Raw genomic sequence first — 16,804 nt, 5'->3', positions numbered from 1 at the left:
TCTATTCTCATTCCCTTTCCTCCACAGGAAGCCATTTTACCACGTCAAAGAGCAACTTTATTTGAATGTGTTCTTGCAAATGTGTACTGTTGGTTTATGTGCAGACATTTAAAAATGTGTTTGAAAGGTACTATGTGATAGATCTTATTCTGTTTCCTCCTTGGTATAGTTTTAACACCCAACCATGTTGCGGTGTGACATCTAATTCAAGGCGTCTAGTCTCTGCATAATACCCCAGGGAGGCTCTCATGTGGACCCAGAGGGAGCACATAGAAAGATGTTTATCACTGCATGTTTGTCATGGTGCCAGGGAGTTAAAGGTCACCTGAGTGCCTATTGCAGGGAGAATGGAGTCGTGAAAAGTAGCAGGGTGCCCACGATGGGGTATTATGCAGAACTGAGCTCTGCCTCCTACCTGCTCATGAGATGGGGAATTCCTTACACAGAAGAACAAGGCTCAGATGCTGGAGAGCCAGGCAGAATAGCTATGTCCGCCACGCCCCTCCTCTCCCGTACATGTCTGTACCCACGGAACTGCATGGGGCTGTTCAGATAAACAAGAACTTGAGCTTTGTTTGCAGTTGAAGTTCGGGGATAACTGATACCCTGGGCATCCTTGACAAGTGCCATTGTAAGCAGTAACCTGGCACCGAAGACAACACTTACTTTAACGGAAAAGGCGTCTCCTGCTACACTCCGCATTCGTCTTCCCACTCTTAGGGTCCCAGTGACCTTGGGGTTTCAGAAACTCTGGGAGGCTGATCCTCAACCCGACCCAGCCCAGCCTACCACAGCAGCAGGAACGTGCTTTGAGAAGAGGATTGTCTGGGTGGAGGAGGTAGGAGAAAGGTAGAACCCTGCAGAGCTCAAGGAATCTTCCCATGTATCCCCCACCACCCTCCAGAGGTAAAAGAGCTGCTTCCCTCTCTCTTGGCATAAGCATCATTCCCTGTGGAGACTGGCAGAGATCTGAAACCAGGCAGGGACAGCCGTGGAGGCCGCGGTTGGTGGAGACCCAGGCTCAGAGACCCAGCCCAGCCAGCAGTAAGAGAGGCCCCCATGGCGATGGCAATGCTCCAGGCCACCTGAGGGCAGGAGGGCTCCACCCAGCAGGCTGCAGCTTCCCTGGGAGTTGCGGAGGGCGGCAGCCATGGGATCAGCGCCCAGCCCTCAGCACAGGCAGCACTTCTGCACCTGACCAGCCACCCACTGCCAGAGCAGCCACGAGGACTGATTCTTGGGCAGCTTTCAGAGTCTTCCTCAATGCAGGCACTGAAGGGAAACTCTGCCAGACCCTGGGAGCCTCTGTGATCAGATGGGGGCTAAGAGGTGTTAAATGTAGACGCTCCTATGAGTCAGACCGGACTTGTATTCCAGGCCTCGGAGTCCTGGTGTGCAGGCATCATGGTCATAATGATGAGCTTAATTGCCATGACACACACCGTTCCCATGTATCAGCTCTATGCCTGCACAGAGAGGAGGGATGTGACTGAAGGCACAGGAGCAAAGTGCCATTATTGAGGTGCTCCTCCTGACCGCAGAAGCACTTACCTGAGCCATGAGTCCCCTGCCTACCCTTTGGACCGCCATGATGCACCGGGCAGGGTAGAAGAGGCAGTGGTACCGAGTCCCTGAGTTCTGCTCAGAGCGAGTCTTACCAAGACTGGAATGGTGTCTTACCAAGGGCAGAGGTAGCAGCAGCAGGTACCTGTGGAAGAGCCAGAGAAAGCGGTTGTCTCCTTTGTATCATCCTTGCTAAGTTCTCCCATCCTCCAAGGATGAAACAGATGGCAAGGAGGAACGGGGAGGACCCTGGGGAACTGTCTTACTTCACATACTGGGGCAGCCAGTCACTGGGTGTGGAATTCTTCCTGTGGGGTGTGGGGTGGCTGTGATGTACCCCGAGGCACATGGAGCTGGGCGGGGCAGCCAAGGCTTGGCCATTGATGTAGGTGTTCAAGGCGTGGCTGGCCTGTTGATCGGCGCCCACGGCTGTGTGTGATGATGCACCCCACTCACCAAAGGCCCCAAGCTTCCTCACCACCTTCTGCTGACACTGTCTGCAGCCTCTGGCAGCAGAGATACTCTTCCTGGGGTGGGGGACTAGAGACATCTGCCCCAGGCCATAGTGTTGGAGAATTCCAGGCTGAGGTGGGCTGCAGGATAGGGCTGTTCAGGCCAAGCTGTCTTTCTGTCTGTCCCGAGGCTGCACCTTTCTTTTCTGGCCCCATCACAGATCTTCGAGCATGCCCCGCAGATGGACACTGAAGCGCCCTTGACCGACAGTGTGGCTTTCTATCCCTGCAGAAGTGTTCTTGTTCTCCAGGCTGGCCAGCTGCTGGTATAGCTTCAGGACCTGTCTGTCACCTCACTGTGTGGAGGTGGCTTCAGACCTCTCTGGAAGGTTAAAAATGGAGATGGAGACACTCTTCTGACAGGTTTGGGTGGTCCATAGGATGAGCTGCTGCGGAGAAGTGGACAGAGTAAGGGCGAGCCAGTGGGAAGAGGGCGCCTGGACGAACCTTCCCATTCTCACTGTTGTGGTCACTAGAAGGATGTGTCAGGGCTTGTGACCAGCCATGTCTGCACAGGACCCCCCCATCAACACCATGCTTATACACCTGCATTCTCTTGGTCGTTTTTTTAAAACATTGCTAACAGGTCAAAACCCAAAGGTGACCACAGCCATGTCTGACTTCTGGGGTACAGATGCTGGGTGGGAGACCCCTCTGCCCCTCTGCAGAGTCGTGCAGCCTGCCTGCATGTGAGGTGGCTGACGGCTTCTTTTCTTTCATTTTTAATGTAAACTTTTAATTGAAGCATATCATAAATACAGAGAAGTGCACAAATCGCGAGTGTACGGTTTGGTGGCTTTTCCAAAATCACATGTGTACGCGGCAGCTAGTCAAGAAACAGAATTTTGCCGGAACACCAGAAACCCCCAAGGCTCCCTCCCAGCCACTCCCCCATCATGTTGGCCCCTCACCTGACTTCTAATACCTTAGGTTTGTTTCACCTGTTTGAGGACTTTACAGGAAGAGAATCGTGTGATATTACTGAAGGGCTTGTAAGAACAGAAATACCGGCCAGGCGCGGTGGCTCACGCCTGTAATCCCAACACTTTGGGAGGCTGAGGCGGGTGGATCACAAGGTCAAGAGATCGAGACCATCCTGGTCAACATGGTGAAACCCCGTCTCTACTAAAAATACAAAAAATTAGCTGGGCCCGGTGGCATGTGCCTGTAATCCCAGCTACTCAGGAAGCTGAGGCAGGAGAATTGCCTGAACCCAGGAGGTGGAGGTTGCTGTGAGCCGAGATCGCGCCATTGAACTCCAGCCTGGGTAACAAGAGCGAAACTCTGTCTCAAAAAAAAAAAAAAAACAGAAATACCGAATACCCAATATTGAGAGCTTTGCTGTGAGACGGTATAGTAACCAATCATCATCCTCACACTCACAAGAAAGTCTGCTGTGCAAACAAACACCCTTTGCGTGTGTTTTTTTCTTATTTTCCAGACATTCGAGGTGGCGATCCGTGAAAAGAGTCAAGTCTCCCCTCTGGGTTAGAGTCTCCCCTCTGGACAAAGGGAGCTTCTGCAGAATGCGTTTGCAAGTGAGGCGCCACTTGAGCAGATTCAGACACTCCAAGCCAGATGGGAGGGGAAACCGTGGGCACAGCATTGGGCTTCCCCTCAGAATGTAGGACAGGGGCTGAGTCAACTTCATAGACTTCCAAAAGATGGGGTGACTTTCACTAACGTCGGAATTACAAACGACATGAGCCCATTTCAGTAGAGAAGATACAAAGACTAGTCATCCCCATGGACAGACATATGGTCGTCCCTATTTGGCATTAGCTGGCTGGCTATTCCTGTCTGATTTATACCTGCATGAGTCAGATTACGGGGCTGAATCAAATGAAGCATGCATTAGTCTGGAAAAAGAGAGGAAGGGGAGAAGGCTGCCGCCACACACATCAGAAGAAACCAGAGAATGAATAAACCTCTTCTGGTAGAATTCCCATTCTGCATTCTATTCTGAAAAGCTGCTACTAGATGCAGAGGTGCTACAGGGAGCATCAGGATGGTTCCCAGGACCAGTCCTGGGCAGGTGACAGACCAAATCTTAAAAGAAAGTGAACTCCTTTGTCCCCCAGTAGCAGCAAAAGCTGAAACCAGAAGGGCACCCAGCTGGTTGAGCAGAGTTCCAACTTACCCAGAGGACCCAACCTTTCAACAGCCACCACAGCTCATATAGGGTGGTTCCGGATGGGATTGCACAGTAGAATCTCCGTGGGAAATTTCATATTTGTTAAAACGCATGCTCTGAATGAAGAGAGCCCCCAAACAGGCTTTGTGTGAGCGACATGGCTGTTTATTCACCAGGGTGCAGGCAGGCTGAGTCCAAAAGAGTCACCAGAGGGCGGAGGGATGGGAGTTGGTTTTATAGGTTTGGGGTAGGCAGTGGAAAGTTACAGAAGTTGCAGTTTAGGGCGATTTTTTGCAAGCTGGGTGGGGTGGGTCATAGGTTCTGGAGTCAGGAGGTTGACCAAGATATGTCACAAAGTCCAATGGCCTTTTCAGTTGGGGCCAGAATAAGAAACAATAGACAAATGTCTCTAGTTAGTTAGGCGCTGCCGGGGTTTATAGTTCGGCTTTTCATGGTCTTCAGGTTTTCTAGTTCAGGAAGTCCTACAGAGGTGTACGTGCGGGTCACAGAGGTTACCATGCCGTCCACAGCACGGTCAGACCTTACAGTATTTCACCTTGTTTAATGTGGTAAAATATACATGACATAAAATTTAGCATTTTTACCACTTTTAGGTAAACAGTTCATTGGCATTAAATACACTGTGCAATCACCACCACCATCCATCTTCAGAACTCTTCCATCTTCCCAAACGGAAACTCTGTATCCACTAGAGCGCAATCCATTCCCCTCCACTCAGCCCCTGGCAACCACCATTCTATTTTCTTTCTCTCTACTATTGTGGGTACCCTATATAAGTGGAATCATAGAGTATTTGTCCTTTAGTGTCTGCACGGGAAGTTTTAAAAGTATGAATCCCCAAGCCCAACCCCAAGCTAATTAAAATAGAATTTCTAGGGGAGGAGCCCAAATCATTGGTGTTATTTTTAAAAGCTCCCTGGTGATTCAAATAGGCACCCTTGAGTCAGAAGATCTAAATCAGGTTTGCATTCAAGAGCCCCTCCCCCATGACAATCACACCTCAGCACCTGCTGGCTGATCCCCAAATTCCTTCAGCTGTGGGTAAAGCTAAGGGTTCTCCTTCTTCAGCTGGAGATGAGAGGCTTAAAATGACTGATTCAGGCAGGTATCACAGAGACTGAAACTCATCTGCTAAATATTAATCTACCAGTCAACAAGGATAAGTGATTATTATCAGCCATCTGCTCAGAGTAGCAGATGATAAGTGATGCTGATTTGGGAGATGGGGAGAGGCAGACACACTGGAACCCATGGCCACTTTTTTGGGAGTGGTGATAAAGGTTAGTCCTGTTTACCTTCAGGTACCTTATGGACAAAATAGGAGTTGGGAGGAATTTACGACCAGCACATCTGTGCATTCGCCTTGTTCACTGGAATGTGGCCACTCAAACATGTGGTTCCCATCAACTGTATTTTTGCATGACTCTTGAATTCCCCCCCACCATCACTTTTTTTCATTTAACTGCACTGACTTCATTACAAAGGAACTTCACTTACGCAGGTTCTAACTGAGGCATGACCAGTGCCTTACTCAAGCGAGAGCTCCTTCTGTTCCTTGTTTCTGCAGAATTAGAAATATATAGAGAATGATCAGATAGATAGATGACAGGTAGATAAATAGGTAGGTAGATAGACAGATAAACAGACAGGCAAATGTATACAGAATAATAGGGAAGATCCACACCAAATCATGACATTGGTTCTCCCAATGGAGGAAGGGAGGTATAGGAATGGGATTAGAAGAATTTGAATGTTTTATTTACATAGTTTTTTAAAACCCTGGAAACAAGCAGGACAAAACGCTAACACTTGTTCACTCTGGGTTGGCATTTGTTGTGTTATATTTACTCTTTTTACTTGTCTTTGTGCTTTTTGGTATCTTTAAAAGTTGTCAGTATTGGCCGGGCATGGTGGCTCACGCCTATAATCTCAGTGCTTTGGGAGGCCGATGTGGGCAGATCACCTGAGGTCAGGAGTTCAACACCAGCCTGGCCAACATGGTGAAACCCTGTCTTATTTATTTTTTAAAAATTTTTTTAAAGAAAAAAAAAAACGTTGTCAGTATTACCTATATATGCAAATAAATAATCACACACATAAATATACATGTATAAAGAAATATTTTGGCCAGGCCTTGTGACTCATGCCTGTAATCTCAACACTTGGGAAGGCTAAGGCAGGCAGATTGCTTGAGCCCAGGAGTTTGAGACAGGACTGAGCACCATGGTGAAGTCCCATCTCTACAAAAAATACAAAAATTTGTAGGGTGTGGTGGCACACGCCTGTGGTCCCAGCTACTCCAGAGGCTGAGGTGGGAGGATTGCTTGGGCCAAGGAGGTAGAGGTTGCAGTGAGCCATGCCAGTGCCACTGCACTCCAGCCTGGGTGACAAAGTGAGATCCTGTCTCATAAAGAAAGAAAAAAGAAAGAAAGAGAGAGAGAAACGGAAATACTTTGATGACTGAGAAGAGCACTTACAAAGAGTTTTGTGTTAATAATTTTGCCATAAAATAAAATTAATAAAATTTCAGAACATTTGAAAAATACAAAAAAGTGGAGGCGGAAATCACCACATTTTGATGTCTTCATACCCTAGTCTGTTCTCCACGCATTAAATAATTGTGTCATTGATTTCAAATTTTCAGATAGTCTCTGATTACAAAAATAATACTTATCCATTGCAAAATACAGAAAAAGATGGATAAGAAAAGATACATTACCCATCACCACCTTAGCTGGAATGCCCCACTGCGGTTCATCGTGGCAAAAAAACAAAATCGGATTCTGGCTAGGAAAACAATTATTGAATGTTACGATTTGAATGTGTCCCCTCCAAAATTCAGCTGTTGCTAATGTGACACTATTAGGAGATGGGGCCTTTAAGAGGTGACGAGGCCATGATACTCCTTGCAAATGAGATTAAGAGTCCTTATAAAGGTGCTTGCCAGAGGAACACTTCTGCTTTTCCACCGTGTGGGTGAGGGAATGTGTTCTCTTTCCGGGTCCACTAGGGGGCGTAGTTTTAAGAGCAAGAATTTTCCAGCGCCATGCCCCCCTCCCATCCATCTCCATCTGAGAGATTTAATGGTTTACGTTTGAATTTCACGGGCGCAGGAAGAAACTAAGTCAATCACTCCAGCGGAAGTTTAAAGGAACTCCCCTCATTGGCCAGGCATCTTAGAGAAGGTGGGGGTTCCTCCCAGGTTAAAAGTTCCCTTCTCCCACACCCCTTCAGACTCCGTGTTTGGGTCCCCTTCCACAAACACTCCCTTCGTGGAAGCCATCTTTCTTGCTCCTGGATTTCCCCTCTGGAGTCACCTTTCACACGCTCTTGTAGAAGCCTGTCTTCCCCTCCTAAACTCCATCTCTCTCTCTATTCCCTTTCACTCAGTGTGGAAGCTGCTTTCCTCTCCTGGATTCCATCTTTCTGGATTCTCTCACTCAGTGTGTGAGTTAGCTGTTTCTTTCTCCTTCCCCTGTTTCTCTCTCTCTAAATAAATCACTTTCTACAAACACTTTTGAGTCCGGCATTTACTGTTCACTGCACTGTGGTCCCCTCTCTCATTCTTGAGAGGGCAGGAGACTGAGAACCTGGAGAAACGTCCTCTCAGGGGAGCTGAGGGCACCCTGAACCCCAGTATTACATGGGCACACGAGGTTTCTTCTCTTGTCTTTCCACCTTCTGCCTGTGTCACATGGCAGTGCCTTGATCTTGGACTTTCCAGCCCAAAGAACTGTAAGAAATAAATTTCCATTCTTTATAAATTACCCAGTCTCAGGTATTCTGTTATAGCAGCGCAAAACAGACCAAAACACTGAAAATATTAAAAATAACATATACCATCAATGGGGGATTATCAGGGTCTTTGCTTTTATTGAGCTCCTCCTTTGTTTTTTACGTGTTTTTTGATGGAGTGACTCGTACATTCAGTCAGATATTGCATGGCTGGCCCCAATGCCAATTTAATCTTGGATTAAATGTTGCTTTCTTAGACATCTACTCTGATGGTTTAATCTGAAAGAGCTACTATTTCAATAGCCTTAATTTAAGTGTTTTGGCAGGGAGGAGGGAATTTGTCATCATTTATCATTCTCAGCCACTTTTTATTTTCTAATTGTGTATTTATTGGTTTCTTGCCTATCTTTTTCATTATTGTATCCTCAGGGCCTAGAACAATGTCTGGAATTGGGAAGTTTTATTATTGGATTAATAAATAAATCAGTATCCTTTAGTGATCCTGCCTACTTGGGATTATGGAAGTGTCTTTCTTTACCTACCACTGGTCACAGCCCTAAGAAAACAACCTGGTGGAGCACCTCGATTTTGTCTACACCTCTTCCTTTCTACCTCCCCTGTAGCAGCAATTCTATGTCTCTGTGTTAATGAAAACCACTTGCCATAGCCAGTGGAGAAGAGAGAGAGAAGGGCAGAGAGAGTATTTAAAGAAATAGCTGAAAACATCCCAAATTTGATGACAGACATGAATATAAATATCCAAGAAGTTCAACAAGTAGGATGAACTCAGAGATCCACATTAAGGTATATTATAATCAAATCAACAAAAGCCAAAGACAAAGAGAGACTCTTTAAAGTAGCAAGAGAGAAGCAACTTGTCATATTCAAGGGATCCTCAATAAGATTACTAGCAGATTTCTCATCCACTTTGAATAGATATATTCAAAGTGCTAAAAGAAAAAAGCCTGCCAACCAAGAATCCTACAGCTCACAAACTGTCCTTTAAAAGTGAGGAGAAACTGTGACACTGCCGGATAAACAAAAACTGAGGTAGCTCATTACCAGTAGAACTGCTGTGCAAAAAATGCTCAAGGAGTCCTGAATGTGGACGTGAAAGGACACCAGAAAGTGACCTGAAGCATATGAAGAAAAACAGATCTCAGCAAAGGTAAATGCATGGCAATTATAAAAGCTAGTGTTACTGTAACTTCAATCTGCAACTCCACATTTTGTGTTCTACATGATTTAAGAAACTAATCCATTAGAAAACAAATGTTAAAGGTAGTATTAGGATAACCTTTGTTCCACATTTTGTTTTCTACTAGATTTAAGAGACTGATGCATTTTAAAGCACAGTATTCTATTTTTTTTGACACACAACTTTATGACATTAATAACTAGAAGTGAGGAATGGATCTATATAGGAGCAGAATTTTTGTATGTTATTGAAAATGGTATAAATTCTAATTAGATTGTTTTAACTTTAGGATGTTAAATGTAATCACCAGGGTAACCACAAAGAAAATTGCTGAAAAATAGATGCAAAAGGATATAAGAGGAGAATTAAAACATTTTACTACAAAAAGTCAACTGAAAATAAAACTAATGCTAAGAATGAGACACAAAAAAGCTGTAATACATATAGCAAACAAATAGTAAAATGGCAGAAGCAATGCTTATTTTATCAGTAATTACATTAAATGATAATGGATTAAACTCTTCCATCAAGACAGAGTGAACCTGGGCAATATAGCGGGATCTCATCTCTACAAAAAAATAACACAAAAGAAAAAGCCAGGTGTGATGATGTATGCCTGTAGTCCTGGCTACTTGGAAGGCTGAGGGGGAGAATCACTTGAGCCCAGAAGTTTGAGGTTGCACGAGCTGTGATTGTGCCACTGCACTCCAGTCTGGGCAACAGAGCAAGACCCTGCCTCAAACAAACAAACACAGAGATTGACAGAATGGGTTTTTTTTAAAAACATGATCCAACTATATGTTGTCTGCAAGAGACTCATGTTGGATCCAGACACAAATAGGTTCAAAGAGAAAAGATATGCCATGAAAATTATAATCAAAATTGGGTAGGAGCATTTACACTAATATCAGAAAAAATAAACTTTAAATCAAAAAAGTATACAAGAGACAAAGAAGAATATAATATATTAATAAAAGGTTTGATATAGCAAGAAGATAAAACAATTATAAACATTTATGCACTTCATCACAGATCCTCAAAATATATGAAGCAAAAATGGACAGAATTGAAGGGAGGGGTACAGAGTTCTGCAATAACAGCTGAAGACTTCAGTACCCCTCTCTCAGTAATGGATGGAACAATCAGACAGAAGACAAGTAAGGAAACAGAGGACCTAAACAGCACAATAAGCCAACTAGATCTGATAGGCATACATGGAGTACGCTGCACACCACAGAATACTCATTCTTCTCAAGTGTATTCTCCAGAATAAACCATATCTCAGGTCACAAATGAAGTCTCGGTCTACTTAAAAAGATAGATCCCACAGAAAGTGTCCTCTCCAGTCACAAGGGGAGGAAGTTGGAAATCAGTAACAGAAGAAAAACAGAAATTCACAAATTTGTGGAAATTAAATGACACACTCTTAAACAATGTATTAGTCAGCTGAGGCTGCTGTAACAAAATGCCGTAAACTGAGTGGCTTAAACAGCATTTATTTCTTACAGATCTGGAGGCTCCGAAGTCCAAATCAAGATGCTGGCACATTCAGTTCCTGGTGAGGGTTCTATTCCTGGTTTTGCGACGGCTGTCTTCTCACAGTATCCTCACTCGATTGAGAGAGAGAGCTCTGGTCTCTCGTCCTCATTTTATAAGGACACTAATCCCCAGATAGGGACCACACCTCCATGATGTCATCTAACCCCAATTACCTTCCAAAGGCCTTGTCTGTATATATCGTCACCTTAGGGTTAGAGTTTTAATATGAATTGGACATTGCGGGAGAGGACACAAATATCCAGTTCATAACATTGTGACATTCCAACCCCTAGCTTTCCACAATTCATGTCCTTCTTAGGTGGCAAATACATTCATTCCATCCCAACCTCCCTGGAAAGTCTTAACTCATTCTAGTGTCACTTCTAAAATCCAAAGTCTAATCTAATTTGTTCATTTGGTTTTTTTTTGTTTGTTTTTGGTTTTCTTTTGAGACAGTCTCCCTCTGTCACCCAGGCTGGAGTGCAGTGGTGCAATCCTGGCTCACTGTAACCTCCACCTCTTGGGTTCAAGCTATTCTCCTGCCTCAGCCTCCGAAGTAGCTGGGATTACAGGTGTGTACCAGCACACAAGGGTAATTTTTGCATTTTTAATAGAGACGGGGGTTTCACCATGTTGGCCAGGCTGGTCTCAAACTCCTGACCTCAGGTTATGTACCCACCTTGGCCTCCCAAAGTGCTGGGATTACAGGCATAAACTACAACAAAGTCTAAATCTAAATATTATCTAAACTACATATGGGTGAGAGCCAGGTACAACTCACCCTGAGGCGAAGTTCCTCTCTAGCTATGAATCTGTGAAACTAGATATGTTCTGTGCTTCAAATATATGGTGGTGGGACATACATAAGACTGACATTCCCATTTCAAAAGGGATCAAGTAGAAGGAAGAAAGGGGTGACGGGGCCCAAGCAAGTCCAAAGCCCAACCCAAAAAAGTGGCTATGGTACCAACTTTTGAAATCAAGGAGGCAGCTCTGATGATATCTGAATCACCTATGGGGGTCATTTTTCTCGTGTGTTCAAGAATCACAGCGAAACAGTTCTATTGTCTAGTCCTGTAAGATTTAAGGGCTGGGCACAGTGGCTCACACCTGTAATCCCAGCACTGTGGGAGGCTGAGACAGGCAGATCACGAGGTCAGGAGTTCAAGATCAGCCAGTCCAACATAGTGAAACCCTTTCTCTACTAAAGAAACAAAACATTAGCTGAACATGATGGCAGGTGCCTGTAATCCCAGCTACTTGGAGGCTAAGGCAGGAGAATTGCTTGAACCTGGGGGGGCAAAGGTTGCAGTGAGCCAGGATCGCACCATTGCACTCCAGCCTGGGTGACAGGACAAGACACCACCTCAAAAATTAAAATTAAAATTAAAAAATAAAGGTTTAAGAAGTCCATCAGCTTTCCTTCCTCTTTATTTCGTCTCATGTCTGTCCCATTCAGTTCAAACTGACAGTGTCTCCATTGGGGTGGCCTGTTAGGTCTTCAGTTCATATCCACACCAATCTCCTTATTCAAAGGACCATCTGGCCACACCCTTACTGTTCTCTTCAGAACACACACTTTCATATCTGACAACGCGAACAGGCAGAGAATTTTCCAAATCTTGAAGTACTAGTTTCTTTTTGCTTAACAATTTTTTCAATTTATTTCTCTCTTTTCATGTTTTACTGCCAGGATTCAGGAGAAATCAAGCCACACCTTCAACATGTCGCTTAGAAGTCTCAACTAAGCGCCCAGTTCCATCACTTACAAGTTCTACCGTCCACAACACACTAGAACACGGACATAATCCAACCAAGTTCCCGGCTCATGATAAGCTTATAATAAACATAGTCTTTCCTCCACTGTGCAGTGACGTGTTGCTCACTTCTGTCTGAGACTGCATCGGAATGGCCTTTACCCTCCATATTTCCACCGACATTCTGTTCATAAGTATTGATGGGTTCTCCAGGAAGACGGAAGCTCTCACTATAGCCCTCCCCTTCTTTCTGAGTCCTCAGAATCGCCTTTGAAAGCCAGGTCATGGCAATCTTGGCTTTTTTTTTTTTTTTTAAGCACATACCTAAAAACTCTTCCAGCCTCTACCCATTGTCCAGTTCCAAAGGCACTTCCACATTTTTAGGTACAGTTACGCAGTCACGCATTGTTTACTGACAGGGATGTGTTCTGAGAAACGCATCGTTGGACAATCTCGTTGTTGTGTAAACATCACAGAGTGTACTTACACAAGCTTAGATGGCATAGCCTCGTACACATCTAGACTCTATGGCATGATCTATTACTCCTGGCCTACAAATCAGTATAGCATGTTACCGCACTGCATAATGTGGGCAACTAGAACACAATGGTAAGTATTTGTGTATCTAAACACATTTAAACATAGAAAAGGCACATTAAAAGTATAGTACTGTCCAGGCGTGGTGGCTCACGCCTGTAATCCCAGCACTTTGGGAGGCCAGGCGGGCGGATCACGAGGTCAGGAGTTCAAGACCAGCCTGGCCAACATGGTGAAACCCTGTCCCTACTAAAAATACAAAAATTAAGCCAGGCGTAGTGGCTCAAGCCTGTAATCCCAGCACTTTGGGAGGCTGAGGTGGGTGGATCACGAGGTCAAGAGATCGAGACCATCCTGGTCAACATGGTGAAACCCCGTCTCTACTAAAAATACAAAAAATTAGCTGGGCATGGTGGTGTGTGCCTGTGATCCCAGCTACTCAGGAGGCTGAGGGAGGAGAATTGCCTGAACTGAGACCTGAGAAGTGGAGGCTGCAGTGACCCACTAGATTAACACTTTCTTATATGTAGGGCACAATTTTAGCCTGTTTCTCTTTTGAAATTTTTAAACTGTAATTTTAATAAATACACAATGTTTAATTTTTATTCATTAACAACTTAAAATTTTTAAATATAATTAAATATGTTACTGTTTTTCGTTATGACTCTTGTTTTGGTAACATTCAAAGAAATACTTAACTTCAGGATCATAGAAATTCAGCAAGGACTGATAGTAATAACAATAGGAAGGTCATTCATAATCACGTCACTATTCACGATGTATCTCGTAAACTTTACATACATCATCCCATTTGATTCTCATAACAAACCTATGATGTCATTGTTATTCCCATTCTACAGATCAGGAAGCCGAGACTCAGGAAGATGAAATACATTCCCCACAGTCATCACGATGGACTGGAGTTTTGCTTTGCATAATCCAGGCTTTGTCGGATGAGCAGACCCGGGTCCACGTCCTGGCTCTGCAGTGGCAGCTGGGAGATGCTGCACTTTGTGTATGTCCCTGCACCGCTCCAAACCTTCGTTTCACTGTAAAATTTCACCTGATAACACCTCCCTCCTAGAGTTGTGGAGGAATTCAAATGAGAGAAAAGTATGTGCTGTGTCAAGCACCGAGAGAAAGTCAGCCTGAGAGAGTCAGCCCCACTCCTCTTTGCTGGAGCTCCTTCACTCTCTCCATCTCCTGGGGTAGGGCACCGTGGCAGAGGGGCTGGCGGAAGAAAGGCTGAACCAGCATCTGTGAAACTGACGTCTGCAGTGAAGCGCAGAGATTGAAATCCTGGGCCTAGCTGATGTAAGTGAGGAGCAGAGCAGGGTGGCTGAAACACCGTATCTCTTAAAGTGGTCCCACCCTGGGTGGCTCAGGTGTCTGCCCCAAGACATATTCCCTTCTGTGTGTGGGAGGCAGGGGTGGGGCTCATCAGCCTGACCTCTCCATCAGAGGCACCCTCCTGCCTGTGAGGATGCCAGTCGTGTATGTGTGAGGATGGCCCCAAGACACACTAAAGCCATGGGCACCAGCAGCGTTCTTCCTCCTTTACTCAACTATTCAGTGCTGGTGACTCCGGCCCTGGCACAGGAACAGAGCCTCTTCACACTCCCTCTGCCCCCAGGGAGAAGTGAGGACACAGGTGGTGGCAGCCGGTGCCACTAGAAGGTGTGGTGAAGGTAGTCATCACCTGGCTGGCATTCTACCCGTTATTCTACCCATGTGGAGTAAATCGGCTGATGATGGTAGACTAGGAGGATACGCAGCGGCCATTCATGTCCAAGGACAGCCAGCAGCACATCACCAGGGATGGGTTCTTTATGCTCAGTGGCGTGGAGGACATCCTAAGCCAGTCACGTCAGGCACGGCAGAATATGAGGCTCTGGGCTCCTATGTGCTGGCACTACTGGTGGCAGCCCACATTGAGAACAGGGGTACCCTGGAGATCCATGTGCACGTGCTCATCGTACCCACCTTCCTGGTCACCCTGGTGCTCACCATCGAGGTGTGGGTGCCTGATCAGCAGCTGCTCTGGGTGCTCAAGACCTGGATGGGGCTGGTGCCCAGCGAATGGACGCTGCAGCTGCGTGTCCTGATGTACGTGCCTCCCCCCAGCTTAATCACTCTAGGTTGTAACTGCAGTTCTGACTGTATAACTCTGTGCTTCTCCCCTTACATATACTCCCTAGTGGGAGAGAGAGTGCTGGGTATGCAGGTAAATGACACTTATTTTTAAAGATTAAAAAATAATATTTATTACAGGAAAAAAACAAGCCCATTCAAAAGTGGGCAAAGGATATGAACAGATACTTTACGAAAGAAGACATATATGAGGCCAACAATCATATGAAAAAATGCTCATCGTCACTGGTCATCAGAGAGATGCAAATCAAAACCACATTGAGATACCATCTCACGCCAGTTAGAATGGCGATCATTAAAAAATCTGGAGACAACAGATGCTGGAGAGGATGTGGAGAAAAAGGAACACTTTTACACTGTTGGTGGGAGTGTAAGTTAGTTCAACCATTGTGGAAGACAGTGTGGCGATTCCTCAAGGCCTTAGAAATAGAAATTCCATTTGACCCAGCAATCCCATTACTGGGTATATATCCAAAAGACCATAAATCGTTCTACTATAAGGACACATGTACACGAATGTTCATTGCAGCACTGTTTACAATAGCAAAGACCTGGAATCAACCCAAATGCCCATTGATAATAGACTGGATTGGAAAAATGTGGCACATATACACCATGGAATATCATGCAGCAATCAGAAATGATGAGTTTGTGTCGTTTGTAGGGACATGGATGAATCTGGAAAACATCATCCTCAGCAAACTGACACAAGAACAGAAAATGAAACACCGCATATTCTCACTCATAGGTGGGTGATGAAAAATGAGAACACATGGACACAGAAAGGGGAGTACTAAACAGTGGGGTCTATTGGGGGAAAAGGGGAGGACTAGTGGGAGGGGGAGGTGGGGAGGGATAGCCTGGGGAGAAATGCCAAATGTGGGTGAAGGGGAGAAGAAAAGCAAAGCACACTGCCATGTGTGTACCTACGCAACTGTCTTGCATGCTCTGCTCATGTACCCCAAAACCTAAAATCCAATAAAAAATTAAAAAAAAAATAATAATAATAATAATATTTAGCATCCAACAGCCTCACTCAGGGTGTACATGGAGCCTTCCCTTTTTCCCACTATGAAGTTCTCCACTCCTCTGTCTGCCTGGGATTCTCTATCAAAACACAAGTGATGGTGGCTGCCTCCCTTGCTACAGAAAGCTCCAAATCTGTCACCTTTGCTTGTTCTCATTTGGTTGGTCTTCATTTGTTTCCAGTAATTCAGTTCTTCCCTTTATTGGTCTAAGTAGGTACTCAATATTTATTAAGCACCTGTTACATGCCAGACTCCATGCTAGGCCGTGAGAATAATGAAGTGACCCAGATGCGAGGGTCCCTGACTTTAAGCTGCTCACAGTCCAGTGGGAGGAGAAAGGGGAATAAACATTAAGCCCAGCACAGTCTGAAAAGGGCTGTGACGACGGTCAGCTAACCAGACTTGGAAGTCAGGGAACGTGTCTGAGGAAAGCGATGCTTCCACCGGGATCTGAAGCGTGAGTACGGCCAGATGAAGTGGAGAAAAATTCGGGGGAGAGGGAAAGGGCCATGGGCAAGTTACCAGGCCACAGAGAGCATGAACGTTCAAGAATATGAACATAAGTGAGACCTTGGACTTGGCGTTTGAGCTGGGAGTGGTGAGCCATGGAAAAGCAGACAAGAGTCACT

This window comes from Callithrix jacchus, chromosome 15, assembly GCF_049354715.1.
Source record: "Callithrix jacchus isolate 240 chromosome 15, calJac240_pri, whole genome shotgun sequence".
In the NCBI taxonomy this organism is placed as follows: domain Eukaryota; kingdom Metazoa; phylum Chordata; class Mammalia; order Primates; family Cebidae; genus Callithrix; species Callithrix jacchus.
Note: the sequence above shows the minus strand (reverse complement) of the source record.